General features: G+C 41.0%; 1 protein-coding gene across 1 annotated transcript in view; it reads left to right on the forward strand.

Moving 5' to 3' along the window:
* Window positions 1–1,629: 1,629 nt before the first annotated feature.
* LOC113261037 (adhesion G-protein coupled receptor F2) overlaps window positions 1,630–15,316 on the forward strand; it is a 38,827-nt gene continuing 25,140 nt past the window's right edge. The window contains exon 1 of the mRNA XM_057303934.1: window positions 1,630–1,824. The gene's annotated coding sequence lies outside the window, so the exon portion shown is untranslated. The remainder of the gene's footprint in view (window positions 1,825–15,316) is intronic.

The raw sequence follows: 15,316 nt of genomic DNA on the forward strand, positions 1-15,316 counted from the left end.
GAGGACAAGGAGTTAGCCGGAAACCGGAGGTAGGAAAGTGGCCTTGGGCATGGCGCACAGCTTGACGGCGGCTTGGACACTTGAAATAACACGATGAAAACACTCAGTAAGGCATTACCAGCGTGTAACGTGTGAGTCAGTGTGCGACGGGTGAAGAGGCTGGAGGCGTGCTTGCGAGCTCTGCTTTATTTAGTTTAGGCCAGTACTTACCTTTTAAGAAGTCGAGTGTCCCAGGTAAGAAGAGTCGAGTTGCTTTTTGCAGTGTGCAGTGGGAGGGTGGGCTTGGATGATCTGTAAGAACACTACCGGCTGTTACATTCCTGGTGTCTAGTGGATGCCCAATAGAAGTTTGCTGAACAAAGGAACTCTGGGCAAGCTTCATTCTCTCCCGCTGTCCAAAATTTGCTCATCCTTATAAATAGCTGTGTCCTGGCCCAGCCGGGCAGTCTCCATGAAGTGGCCCCAACCACCAGCCTCCATCCACTTTCCCCTGCATTGGACCAACTGCTTCAGCTCTTAACAAAGAAGGCCTTGTCCATTTTCACATGTATGTTTCTTCTCTTTCCAACTAGACTGTGAGCCCTGAGAGGTCAGGGTCGTATTTCATGTAAATCAATATATCCACCACTAATGGCATATTGGGCACATTGTATATGCACAGCAAAAATACTGAATTTTCCCATTTGATGGATGGACTTGAGTGGATTTCAGCCTCAAAGGGGATTCTCAAATCTCTTGCCACTCCCTAGAAGATCGAGAACTATCTAAGAAGCAAAAGAGGATGAGAGAGTGCTGGGATTAAAAATAAGGGGGGGCCTGTCACAACATTGTAAGAACTTTTTAGTGAGGGTTTTGAAAAATGCCACTCCATAAATAAACAGAAGTGTGGTTTTTGAAACATGGGCCTTTTTGGAGAGCTAGAAAATCCATGAATGCTTAAAAAAGAATTAGAAAGGAATTTCGAGTGTTTCAAAGCTAGAAAAATACATCACTGTCCATGGTGCCTTCCAAGAGCCTTGGTCCTCGTGTCAGTCAGTAGAGGCTGGGTTACGCTGCAGTAACAAATAATTCTCAAATTTCAGTGACTAAAAATAATAAGGAGCAATCTTTGGCTCATGCCCATCACAGGCCAGCAAGGCCCTCTGTTTCTTACGGTCATTCAGGGACCCGGGCTACCATTTTGAATTGGCACTCACCATAGCAGAACAGCTTGCATGACCCCGTCCACCCACAGAGAGGTTATGAACTGCCATGCTACCTCGTGCCTGGATGTCGGGACAACCAGACCAATCGGAGACCCATACTATCATAATCCTCGTGACCCGAAAGCCAGCCAAAGACAGAGCCACAGGCATAGATACTCCTCTTTTCCATACATACTCCATTTTCAGGCGTAGGCAGGTTCATGAGGATGTTCACAGGTATGGCTGCGTACCCCAGATCCCATGCCACCACTGTAGTCTTGGCGCCCTTGCCAGAAAGGGAAGCCCTTGCTTTTTGTGAAAGTCTGTGTGCGGATCACCAATGTGTGACTCATCCATTCTCTGGGCCCCTCCCATGGCAGGAGCTACTCCCATGCAGGACTTGTCTGTCGGGCTGCAGCGCTCCTGTATGTGGGGCTGACTGGCTGTTGGCACCAGGGCCGGGCCCAGCCTGGATGCCTCAGCTTGAGAATCTGCCATTCGGGTCTACACTGGCTGCTCAGAGCTACACGAGCCCAGCCTGCTGATCTCTTGCAAGATACCATGAAGGAAAGCCACTGATCCCTGGGGCTGCCAGGGAGTGGGGCGGCTGGGCCAGTGACTTTGCTGTCGGCTAGCCACAGTGAGTACTCCCACAACCTCCTTCTCCTTCCAGTGACTTCCTTCGGAGAGGAATTTCAGAGATGAGCAACCCATTATGATTCTACAGTTGCGAGGCTTTGTAATGTGGGGTTTAATAACATACGCAGCGAATAAATAATAAAAAAGAATTTGGTAAGTTGGAGGCATTTTATGTAATTTGGTAAGATCTGTAGCCTGGTACGAAAATATTTTGTTTTTATTACCCTCTGCTCTTCTGATCCCATCCAGATATCAGAGTCCAGGAAATTGGAATCTTTAAAGAAATTATTATTTTTTTCTGATGACCTAAACTGATTGAGTGCAAATACGGACATGAATTCACTGTTTTTAAATCGTTATTTCTCCTCATCAACCTTTGCAATGTTTTAGCTGTAGTTTGGACTTACTAGCCATCACCAGCTTTAAAGTCCCCCTGAAAACAGAGGAATATGTTTACACCTTCACAAAAAAAACAAAAAAAAGAAATCCTGCGCTTCCAACAACTAACCTATGGCGTTAAGAATTTGATCCTGAACCTTATTTTCCCCAGACCAGACTTTCTCAGGAGGAGTGTGGCCTTTGGGGTGATTTCTCTCGGTTCGTAAGCTTGTCTGCATTGCGTCCATCTTCGTGAAGGGGAGATGATGCCCAAACGCTTCTGTTGGCGCTGATTTTCACAGCGTTCCTTAAAATACTGCTGTGCTGGATGCTTCACTCTTCTTCCTTTTCCTGAAGGATTCTCCATCACTATTTCTCGAATGCAAATTTTGAGAGTTTAGTTTTGCTTAAAAACTTTTATCCTTTGAATTTTGACAAAGTGTGTTTTTCCTCTTCTACGGGAAACTCACAGACGAAAGGGTGAGGCTTGAGTTTATCTCACATTATCTTTGGTTTACTGTATTGAATTTCCTCTTTCAGAGTTCATTTCTATTCTTAGCGTTTGGAAACATCAACTTACTTGTAGCTCAGAGAAATGATTTCAAATACATTGCTGGGCAAGTAGTTCACCTTATAAGACTGCGAAACGCGTACTTTATGCCTGTTCAGCTTATATCCTAAAAGGGTGTGAGCCCAAGTCCCTTCCAACTGTATTTGCATGATACAGAGTTAGGGCATCATTGTCTTTTGCAAAATGAAGGAAAATTTGTAAACAGAAACCAAAACTCTTATTCAAAGATATTGAGATCAGGGGACAGCGCCAAGCCTGGCGACCGCTTGGTCTTTCTAAAATTGGACCTGGGAGCGGGGGCACGGGGTCTGGGGTGGAAGTGATTTGTCCTGGGTCTGGGCCAGATGGGTTGCGGGGTCTACAGAGAATAATATTTCTAAACGTATCTAAAAAATAATAGAACTGACTACAAGTCGGTCTCCCTTTTATTATCAGCATGTTCCAGGGATTCTAAACCACCTCACTGATAAAATACTTCGTTCTCACACCTGGGGCAGAGGACTCCCACGGCCACCAGCCCCTCCCGCCTTGGAACTCTGCCTGCATTATGCAAGGTTGGACTTAATTCACCGGTGGAAAAACAGTCTGCTTTAGAACACAGTGGCTATTTCCACAAAACCATAGTTAACCATGTGGTCTAATTATCTTTAATCCCATTATCTTGGGTATTCATGGCTTCTGTGTGTTTTTTAAAAAATGTGTTTCTCTTAGCATAATCTTGATCTCGCAAGCCAAATAGACTCTGGTTTTATTTTTAGTTAGGCGTGAGTCTGTAGAGTCATGCTGCCTTTGTGTATTATTCTTGAACCTTTGATTGCAACGAGCAACCTCTCAAATCACACTACTTTAAGTCCCAAAGGTGATTTTATTATAAGGACTCTAGGGTATCTCCTAGAACCCAGGGCATGAAATACAGGGTTCTGAGCATCACCAGGACTCTCTTTTTAAAAAATCTTTTTCCTTCTTGGTGTATCTGCTTCATTTTGTACTGTCCTTCTTTTCATAGTTGTGTTCTTCTCAGTTACGTATCACTGGGCGTTGGTCTCAATTCTGCGTATTAGTATCACTTGGGGAGTGTTTAATAACCCATTCATCACTAAATGTCAACAATTAATGCAATCTAAGTGAAGGCGTGGGTAGGTGTTCACTGTATGATTCTTTCAACTTTGCAGTAGTCATGAAATTATTCAAAATAAAATGGAAAGTTTTTGGAGAAATATTAGTATCTGCCCCTGACTGCCAGAAATTCTGCTGCAATGGGTCTAGACAGGGATCTAGACATTGGCAATTTTTTTCAAAGCTCCTTTGGGAAATTCAGAGTCAGAAATTTCTGCTATGGTCTTTTTCTTTGTCAGCTTCTCTAGAAGCGAACGAGTCCCATTTCTTTTCTCCTATGGAAGTTTGAAAATCCCTGGGGTGAGGACTGGTCAGCCCAGCTGGGGTCAGCTTTGGCCAGGCTCATGTTCAAAGCAGTTGCACCCACAGGAAACGTGAGAGATGGAAGCAGTTTCCAGACCCACATGGTGCTGTGGGGGCCAGCTAGGCGAAATTATTAATAACAATAATCTTATAGGTGCCCAGTATATTCTTCCAAAAGAAATGCAAATTGCGTTCTGAATGGCTAAGTTCGGGAACATCTGGCTGTTGAGAAGTCAAAGCCTTTATTTCCTAATATGGCTATTTTTCTCTTTTAAAAAGATTTACTTATTTACTTGGGGGGGCAGGGGCAGAGGGAGAGGGAGAGAAAATCTCAAGCAGACTCTGTACTGAGCATGGAGCCGATGCGGGGCTTGATCTCACAACCCTGAAATCATGACCTGAGTGGAAACCAAGACCCAAGCGCTTAACCAACTGAGCCACCCAGATGCCTCTCTATTATAGCAATTTTTCAAATTATGTCTTTGTTTTAAAAGAATGGACTGATGGAGGATGATTCTGTTCTTTCGAAAGTTTTGTATAGCAAAATACAAATTCAATCTATTTAACAAAAACCAAAAACTCTGTCCATATCAAAGCAGGCCTTGTAAGTTGTTATGCATTAAATAATGTATATGAATAAACGGCATCATTAAAGGTCCTTTCTAGACATAATGTTCCAGTTGCAGCAAGCATACATTTTCGTGTTTCCGTAAAGAAATTCTCTGAACCAGTTAGCAGGCTCTGAGTCACACCTCCCACCCCAACTGTCTTGCAGGAAATTCTATCTCAGTCTTGTCTTTCAAGGGGCTGCCTCTTGCAGGGTCTGGCAAGAATTCTGAGTCTGAAGCAGTCTCAAATTGTCTTGCAACTGAAAGCGAGTGGTGCTATCACTTCTGTGCAAGCTTCGGGTGCAAACCTTTTGTGACGGTCCCTAATGCTGTGGCTCTCAGATTTTAGTGCTCCATGCCCCTGAGTCACCCAGAGAAGGTCCTGTCATCTCCAGGGGCATTGAGTTGTTGATGACCAGGGCGTCTATGCTCTGGGTATTTGGGGAGGGGCGGGCAGTAATCGGTGAAGAAAAGCAGGAGATGCACAAAGCTAATGCAAAATGGCTGAACAGTACCATGTTTCCAGCGGGTTCCAAAAAGACTGGGCTTCCTGTAGCAAGAACTGCACTTTAGGGGAGAGAAAGACTGTGATTCTGAAGGAATCAGAACAGGAAGGGAGAGGAGGAAGAACATACGAAGACAGAGGGGCAGTTCTCCATGCCCCTGGGAAGTGGCAGAGACTGGGCTTGATCTGGGTAGTTTTCGACATTGAGAAAATAATCAGTGTGACCTCTGTGGACCTGGCTGTCAGAGAAGGGGTGGGGCACAGATGGTTCAGCCTGGGCAGTGCAGGGCTGAGCACTGGGGCCCGAAGACCAGCGCTGATCGCCCAGCTCAGCACTAGCTCGCAGGGTTGGAGGCTTATCCTAGCCTGCCTCTCTTCTTCCGTGTAAGGCACCAAGCCTGCCTCTCTTCCAACGCTCGGATATCATCCCCGGGGGGGAAAAAAGAGGAAAAGAAGGAGCAAATATTGAATTGATCAAAAGAGACCTAGTTTAAAGTGGAAATCAATGCCTTTACCCTGTAGGGGCGAATTTTCCATCATTGGCTCAAATAGGGTTTCAGTGCTAATTAAATTCAGTCACAGTGCAAAACACAGTCCCATCTGGGCCAGCCTGCTTTCACGACTCCTAAATGTGTGTGTGCTGCCGCACGTAATCATCTTGGTCTTTGGGTACTTGTCCTAAATACATCGAGTACCGACTCTTCCTCCGTGGATTTATCCGGAAGGTCTTGCTTCCCTCCAAAATGCTGGCTGTGCCTGAGACACTCTGCCTCACTCCTCTGAGCCCACCGTGTCTTGGTTCTCTTTGCCCGCTGCCCTTTTCCCGGGATCTTGTCCGTGAAAGCCCTTCCAAAACTTATTTGGTGCTAAAGTCTCTTCTGCCCAAGGACCGAATTATAAACAAATCACCCTTTGAGCAGAAACATTGATGCCTTGACCGTTTACTCCTTCATTGAATCATCCCAAATGAGAATAAAACAAGAACATTTTCAGGCATTCAGAGATGAAGAGAGTTTGCCACTCAGAGATCTTCATGGAAAGAAGTTTAAAAAGGTACATTCCAGCAAGAAGTAAAGTGAAAAGGAAAGGCGTGTAACACAGGAAAGCATGTAAAATGTAAGGAACCAAAAGAGGAAGGGGTTTTTCCTAAACACAGAACTCAACCAGGATGGAAATATCCTTTCAGGTTTAGGAGGTAAATGGCTCCTTGTTTTCATACTGTTTTTTAATTTTTTAATTTATTTTTATTTTTGAAGATCTACTTAAGGACATTTTTCTCTTCCTATTTATATCAGAGAATAATTATTCATGACTCTTCCATACATATGAGTTGTGACTGATTACTTTCGAATGCATGTAATATAATTGAGAGTACCAAGGGTCAAGTGCGAGGCACTTAAGGAGCCCCAAAATCATGGACCTTTTCCACCTGCAATAACTATTTTCAATTTGAAATAGTAATCGGAAACTCCAACTTGTGATCTGGGTAAAGATATCTCCAGTTGAATGAATATGCATATTTTAATGTAACGTGTAAGGCACCAAGCCAAGAAATCCACATTTATTTTTTAAAGATCTTATTTATTTATTCGATAGAGATAGAGACAGCCAGTGAGAGAGGGAACACAAGCAGGGGGAGTGGGAGAGGAAGAAGCAGGCTCATAGCGGAAGAGCCTGATGTGGGGCTCGATCCCAGAATGCCGGGATCACGCCCTGAGCCAAAGGCAGATGCTTAACGACTGCGCCACCCAGGCGCCCCAAGAAATCCACATTTTTAATCCCTCTGCTGCCGTGCTGATCAGAGTAAGGGCGCTCTTTATAATTTCTCACTTTAATATTCACAATAATATTCTCATTTTGTGGCAAGAAAGTGGAATTATGACTCATCAATAAGCATAATCGTGAGCACTTATACTATATAAAATTCAAATTTAATACTTTTATAGACACCCACGGTTCAGAAATCATTCTTAGGTGATTGAGACCATTATGCACTTCCATCTTCTAACAGTTATTTTATAAGGATTAATTATTATGCGCTTCTATGCTGGGCTGGTTCACTTCCGAGTCTTCACTCATGTGGGTGAGAGAGCTCGGGGAGCCTTTGGCAGAAGCATAGTGCGTTGTGGCTCCCTGCATTCCACAGCCATGACACTAGCAGGGTTTTACTAAAAAAAAAAAAGTGCCGAAGTCTATGGAAAGGTCAAAGATGATAGAAGTAGGAGAAAATTTGCATTAATGGAAATACATCGGTCTTGAGACACATTTTTCCCTGAAAGTACTACCTAAATATTTAGCCCAGTTTTCTTACTTTTATTGCTTCTCCTATACTTCCTCTCGATTTGCGTCATCAAAACTCACCCAGATGCTTAGTCTAGACACAGCAACGTTATGTTTTTCTCTGCTACATTTTCCACATATGCTTTCTTCCCTGAATTTTGCTTACTCCTCTAAACCTAATTTTTAATCCTATTCCGTTCTCCACTCCTTCTTCTTACTCTTTTGGTCATCAGGTCTTTTGAATCCATCTGAATGCCATCGCCATGGTTCTGGTCTTTACGATTGTTCACCTGGACTAGGTGTGGCCTTTCCACTGGCTTCCTGGCCCTCATCTCTGCCTTCTCTCTTATCCTGTATGCTGTGGGTAGAATAATTTTCTTAAACGAAATCTGATCCTGTCATTAAAGGATTTGATGACTCCTCATTCCCTTGGAAAAATCCCATTGCTTTACTGGAGCACATAACCCACCTCACTCTGGCATCAACACAGGTTTAGCTAATGAGCTGCGTATATTGCTTTCCCGACGCACACCTGATGTTCTGACGCTGTGACCTTCCCAGTCATCCCGAATTTATACTTCCTGCTTCGGACCTGCTGTTTCTCTGTCTGGTGCTGTTTTCCCTTGCCTCCAGCAAGATCCACACCAAAAGTCACCTTGTTCGTGATGGTCCCCCAAATTCCCATAGGGAGAGTTTATGGCTTTTTGCCATAGTTTCTGACTTTTGCCATAAAGTATGTTTTGTATCCCTCAAGGGGAATACTTATGATATTAAATTTATACCATTTATATTTTCTGTCTTCCTTAATTACACTTTAGATTCCTGAAGACCTGTCTTGCTGTCTTCATAACTGTCTCTGGAGCCTAAGTTGTGCTTGCATGAAACCGGCCCAAGATAAATGTTTTCTGAATGAATGAACGATTGAAGAAATGAGACTCAGAGAAGTTAATATCTTGCCAAATTTCATAAAACGAATCATGACAAAATTGGAAGAAGAGCATAGATCTTTTGATTTTTAACTTCTTTTATGCTCTTTATGCCACAATGTTAAAAAGCTTGTTTTTTCCAATTATCAATCTAATTATTTGTAGAAAATTTATTCTATATGTATCTATATATATATATTCCCTACACAGAGAGAGGAGTATGTGGGAAATTATTCTATCTTTTTCCTGTAGTTGCTAATACTCTTGGTGTCCTTCCAGTGTTTTTATTTATGTTTCCTTTTAAAAAAATAATATTTAGAAATTAGAAAAACCTTGGGTAAAGATGAAAGGAACAAAACATCCACACGCCCACCTCCAGATTACCTGCTGTTCATATGTTGCTATATTTGGTTCCCGTCTACTCACTCCCTCCTTTTTATTTTTTATTTTATTTATTTATTTAAGATTTTATTTATTTATTTGACACAGAGAGATAGACAGGCAGCAAAAGAGGGAACACAAGCAGGGGGAGTGGGGGAGGAAGAAGCAGGCTCCCAGCGGAGGAGCCTGATGTGGGGCTCGATCCCAGGACTCTGGGATCACGCCCTGAGCCGAAGGCAGACGTTTAAGGACTGAGCCACCCAGGCGCCCCTCACTCCCTCCTTTTTAAACCACTCTTTTATTTTGGTAGAAATAATATCTACATACAGTAAAACAATTCAAAGAGAGCAGAAAATTTAAAGGATAAAAATGCAAGAAATGATGCCCGATTCTGATATCAGAAAAAGCCATCGTTAATGATTAAATAGTATTCCATATATTTTCTGTGATGTTGATGTGATGTTGATTTATAAGGACAGATAGATGCCTAGAGATAAAGAAAAGCAGAAAGCAATACAAGTACGAAGAGGTGATTATACTATATTTGCTATTAAGTAGAAGTTACTAAATTTAGTTTTATTTAAATTAAATACACACGAAAAGAAACATCTAAAACCTAAGCGATTTTTGAACTTCGAAGATTTCCCCCCCTTACAATAACATCCAGAGATACTATTTTCTAGAAGGTGTTTCTTTTTTTTTTTTTAAAGATTTTATTTATTTATTTGACAGAGAGAGAGAAAGCACAAGCGGGGAAAGGCGAGGGAGAGGGAGAAGCAGGCTCGCCCCTGAGCAGGGGGCCCGATGGGGAGCTCCATCCCAGGACCCTGGGAACATGACCTGAGCCGAAGGCAGACCCTTAACTGTCTGAGCCACTCAGGCATCCCCTAGGAGATGTTTCTAATGTTTAAAAAAACAATTATGAAATTTGTTGAGATTGGAGGTAGTAATTAAAAAAAAAAATCCCTGTTAATTTTAGGCAGAGTGGATTTATTCCTTTCTGGAAGGATAAGGTTTTTGCACCCTCATATTTGCTTTTCGTTTTCTTTCACTTCTTAATTTTTGGCGGCTACATTGTACTTTTATTTCGATCTTTACTCCCCTCTAAATTTCAAGGAAACACTCTTGTATCTCAACACTCTTTTTTTTTTTTTTTAAATCTTTGGTTACACTTTATTTGTGTTCATTTTCAGGGCTTTGTTTGGATTTATTCTTGCTGTGGGTTATCTTTGTCTGTCTTCCATTTCTAGTACCTTCTTTCTACTTGTAGTTCTCTTTTTCTTTTCTTATCAGCATTCTGCTTGATTTTCTCAAGATTTATATCGATACTTTACTTTTTACCATTCCTTTTTTTGTTGAAGTCCCATGAATTTTTATTTATTTTTATTTTTTGAGAAAGAGACAGAGAGTGTGCAAGCAGGGGGGACAGGGGGAGGGACAGAGGGAAGGAGAGAGAGTCCAAGCAAGCGAGTCCCAAGCAGGCTCCATGCCCAGCATCTAGGCTGACACAGGGCTCCATCTCAGGACCCCGAGATCATGAGCTGAGTTGAAATCAAAAGTCAGACACCCAACCAGCTGAACCAGGTGCCCCCATAAATTTCTGATAGTTTGATTTTGGGTTTTTTTATCTTAATATGTATTTTATCATTTCTTTTAGAAGCTGATGTGTAATAAAAAATCATAGCTTGAACTTATTGCATGTGTTTGTGTGTGTGTGTGTGTGTGTGTGAGAGAGAGAGAGAAATCCCATCAGTCATAATTTCCCTTCTCCACATACAGTCTATTGCCAACCCAATTTGAAAATTTCTCCTTTTAAAACAGAGGAAATAAGAGAATTCTCACATTTTGCTTCTCTTTATATTTCGGGGTACTAAGGAGATTTCTGAAGATTTTTTTCCACTCTAGTTTGGCTAAAAGGGGAAGAGAAAAGAAAGATAAAGTTTAGGAGCTGTTCTCTGCTTCTACCTTCTATTCCATTTCAAAATTTTCCGCTTCTTTAAGAGTTTTTGAAGTTGTTCCCTTAGGTTTTGCCCCTTCTCACATTTTTTGCAATTAGTGAGGTTTTTGCCGTTTTTCAATATTTTGTTAGCGCTGGGGGAAACATTCTATGATTCATTTCCAATCAAGCATCTTAACTGAGAAATCCCACCAGTGTTTTTCTATGGATGTGCATATTATTAAGAGAGTACCTTATTGACTAATGTTCCCATTAATATCATATAATGTTATAATTATAATATTTAATTTATTAATAAATATATAAATATGTCATATTGCTAACTCATACTATTATCAAACCTCTTCATGAATGTTTTTAAATGTGCATATAGATTTATCATATATATAGATGTATCATAGATTTTATATAGATTTATCATAATTTTATATAGAGTTATCATAGATTTATATAAGATTTATCATAATTTCCTATTCCCTTCATTATTGTTTGACATTTGTACTGTTTCCATACTCTTTTTCTGCTACTGTATATACAAACCTGCCATCGGCAAATTTGCATATCATGCTTTTTTCCTGTACAAATTATTTCTATACAACAGAGTCCAGAAGTGTTGCAGTGCTACAATAATTTGGGTTTACCGGGTTTTTCAGCATTCCTTTCCAAATTTTGTATACTTTTATAATCTCTTTAACTTGTCCTGGCAGCTCTGACTGTCAGATAAATTCTCTCCTGGGTTTTGTGGTGACTCATGAGGGAGCTGATTCTTGGGGCGCACCTATGCCAAGTGCCTGACACAGGTGTCCTCTGCACACTCATCCCTGTTTACTATTTACCTTTCAGGGGTGAGTAATCATCCATTACTCGGCACACTTGAAACTGGCACGCATTAGGAGGAAAGCAGCCAATTCAAAAAAGGTTTAGAGAAACCAGCCAAGGTTCAGGGATACCAATGGAAATGATTTAAGTTTAAAAAACTGGGCTTTTGGAGAAAACTGAGGGCTCATCTATCCCTGTGGGTAGGTAGCTCTGTGGGTGTAGCTTGGGACATGGAGAGTGTCCTTGCTCCCAAGAATCTGGCCCATTGACTTGGGTCAGTGCCTTTATTTCCCACTGTGGGAGAGGTTACTTTTAGAAGTAACTAAATGACTGAATCACAAAACCACTTATATTCGTTTTCACATCAGTGCGAGGAAGCTTATCTTATTAGTTACCTGTTCCTTCTTGTCAGGTAAACGGATTCTGAAGGACAAAGACCTAGGAAAGGAGGCCCTTGATGTGGGAAAGATTGCTTCAGAGTGAGGAGCTTTGTCCAAGGAAGGAGATTCTAGACTGGAGCCAAAAGAGACCTGAGCGTCCGGGTGCAGCAGGGGACATGATGCAGGAAAAGGACAGATGAAGGCAATTCTACTTTGCAAATTTCTTTAAGGTTATTTAAACTTAGATCTCTCTCATCTATCATTAATCTATCATCTATCTATCTATCTATCATCTATCTATCTATCTATCTATCTATCTATCTATCTATCTATCATCTATCTATCATCTATCTATCTATCTTGTGTGTGTGTGTGTGTGTGTGTGTGTGTGTGTGTGTGTGCTAGAGATGGTGATCAGCCTTTTTACATCTTCAGGACAAGAAGGAGGATGGGACAGAATGATGTAGTTAAAGAACCTGTCTAGCTCATAAAATTTTATGATGTTAAGATGAAAGTTACATGTGAAACTGTTCTGAAAGAATTAACCCCATACAAAGATCAGCTCTTTCTCCTATCAGAAAAACCATTCGACATACGGAAAAAAAAAATCACAGACCTGGGTTCAAATCCCAAATACACCACTTAGTACCTGCGAGGTTCAGCAGGGTCAACTTCTAGCCCCTTAATTTTGGAACATTGTGGAAGTCACTTCAGTCTCACAGAACAAGTCGATGGCATTAAAAGAGTTAATGTGGACGTAGTGCCAGACACAGAGTAAACAGACAGTAACTATTTGATTCTCCTCTTGCCATCCATGATGTCTGCATTCAGACGGGAGGGATGGGGTTGGTGTTTGACTAGAGATAAAACAGTGGATGGGTAAATGACAGACACAGTGGGATCATCCACCCCTGAGATCATCCCAAATATATTCCCACAATCTCTTTGGGAACTCGGATAGTATTTTGCAGATTTCACTGGGAGCCTCAGCAATTTGCTACAAAACCTAATTATGCAAGTAATAGCTGCAGACTGTCAGCTGACAGAGCTGAGAATTGAAATACTCCTGAGTGGCTGATAAAGTTCTGTCTGGAGTTTTGTTTATTTTTGTTTGTGATTGCCATGAATCGTGTTCCAATACTTTTGTGTTTTCCTAATCAAGATTTAAGGGTTCAAGTTGTCGAGTTTTTCTCCAAAATCACCCTATAAAATTGCTCCGGTCTCTCTTGCTTACGTGTGTGTGTTTAAATGAAGCAAATGTTTGTTTCTGATGGGGCCGTACGCAGAACACGCCCCGGCATGTCACTCACGTGCTTGCTCTCTGCCTCCTTTGTCCTTCATTAGTGAGCTGTGCCTGTTGCCAGTCAACCACATGGCTTTGGGGTGGAGGAATTTGACACCGAGAGGAAGAGATAGTTCAAAATTAAATTGTTAAGGAAGACGAGAATCGCTTGGTGAAATCTGGAACTTTGGAATTCTTGCTGTCATGCTGCTTTGACTAGTTTTGACTCCTAGAGTCTTCAGGTCTCTAAGGAGCAAAGCCGATCCAAGTTCCCAAAGCCTTGGAGGTGCCTCAGAAGCCTCATTAGCCTGTGGTTTCCCTGAGGTGGTGAGCAGACAGGGAAAGAAATTCTCCTTTGGTCGTTTAAATTCGAGCTGTTAGGACATTGCTGGGAAACGAGGAGTTCATTTTATGTTTGTTGAATAAACACATACATGAACATCATAAGCACCTTGTTCAGATTTGGAAAGCAGAGAGCAGAGAAGGGGAAAAAATATTCTAGTTTGGATGTTTGGAAATATGATCTCTGCAGATCTAGCCACAGCACCTGTACACTCTACTATTCTCCTTCTCCTTCTTTATAAAGAAGAAGGGACATGGTTTCGTCATTGAAAAAATTGTAACATTTTGTATTTGGTACATTTTACTTTGTGAAATGTCAGCGCTGATGTAATTGCTTCATGTTTTTTTGGTGTGAATTGCATGAGGTAACTGTTTTTTCAGGTTGTATGTTCTTGAGAGATAAGTCTTTTCTGAAATGAATGTCTGTAATGAAGTTTTTTTTGGCTTGGGATACACATGAAACCAACATTTTCGAACATTTGTTTGAGAGAGAAGAGTTACACTCTGGCTACCCCTGCATTGCAGAAAGGTGTAGGGCTGAGCCAGGCTAAGGAGGTCTGAACCATTGGAGACCTGAGGCTTTTTAAAAGAAAATGGGAAGGAAAAGGGTGGCGTGGGTCAAAAGATTGGATTCCTGCCGCTATCTTGCCACTATACTTTTGGCTTCTTCCAAACTTTTTGCTTTCAAAGGAATAAAAAAAGAGCTAATGACTATGGCTTAATGTCAACAAATCTGGAAGAAAATTGATTTTACTTAAGTCCACTTTACTTACGGAGGAGTTTCATAAGCAAAATACCAAAAGAGCCAACTTTAGAAAATGTTTCTTCCAGTTAAAAGAACTAAGAAAAAGTTCAAAATGCACCTAGAGTCCCATTGTTGTTGAAACTTGCACAAAGATAGCATTCCAGAGTTGTGGTCCTCAGTTCTTCTATGACAAGCTAGTCCCAGATACCAAAGCAGTTGCTAGAAAATTCTGGGCTCCAAAATTTTAGTAGTAGCATAACTATCAAAGAAGTCCCTACTGTAAAATTTGTGAAGGTCATTACCACATAAAGCACAAAGTGCTCATTTTGCCATGCTCAAAAACAATTTTAGTAATAATCAAAATGCATTTTGATAACATTAAAACAACTATGTTTAAAACTTAAAACACCAGGACGATAAAACTTTTTTTTTCAATACAACACCTTAAAAATTTTAAGCAAACAATAGATTCCATATTGATCCGTCCACCTGATCTAATCATTCAACTTCTTCCCAGCCCCTTTAAAAAAAAATCTATTTGCATGTCTGGTCAGAACAGAGCTAACCCTTCAAAAGTTTGTTGTCTTCTATTAGTCCTTAAATCTTTTTTTAAAAGGTAGTTTTAGTTAAAGAGAAAACATTTTGTGTGATGAGAATTTTAATGTAAAATTCATGTGATTCAGAAAAACATGGACTCATGCTCAGATTTTATGAAAATTAGGTCAACAAATTCATCAGTGGCTTTAATTTCTTTCTAATTTTGATGATTTTACCCAAAGCAGTAACTGCATTGGTGATGATTGTGGTAAGTCACTTTGTTGATTTTCATACTGGATTTTCATCCATTTGAAAGATACAAGTTGGAAAAAAGGAAGCCAACGTGAAATCTACTTGAAATCT

This window comes from Ursus arctos, unplaced genomic scaffold (assembly GCF_023065955.2).
Source record: "Ursus arctos isolate Adak ecotype North America unplaced genomic scaffold, UrsArc2.0 scaffold_29, whole genome shotgun sequence".
NCBI lineage: Eukaryota > Metazoa > Chordata > Mammalia > Carnivora > Ursidae > Ursus > Ursus arctos.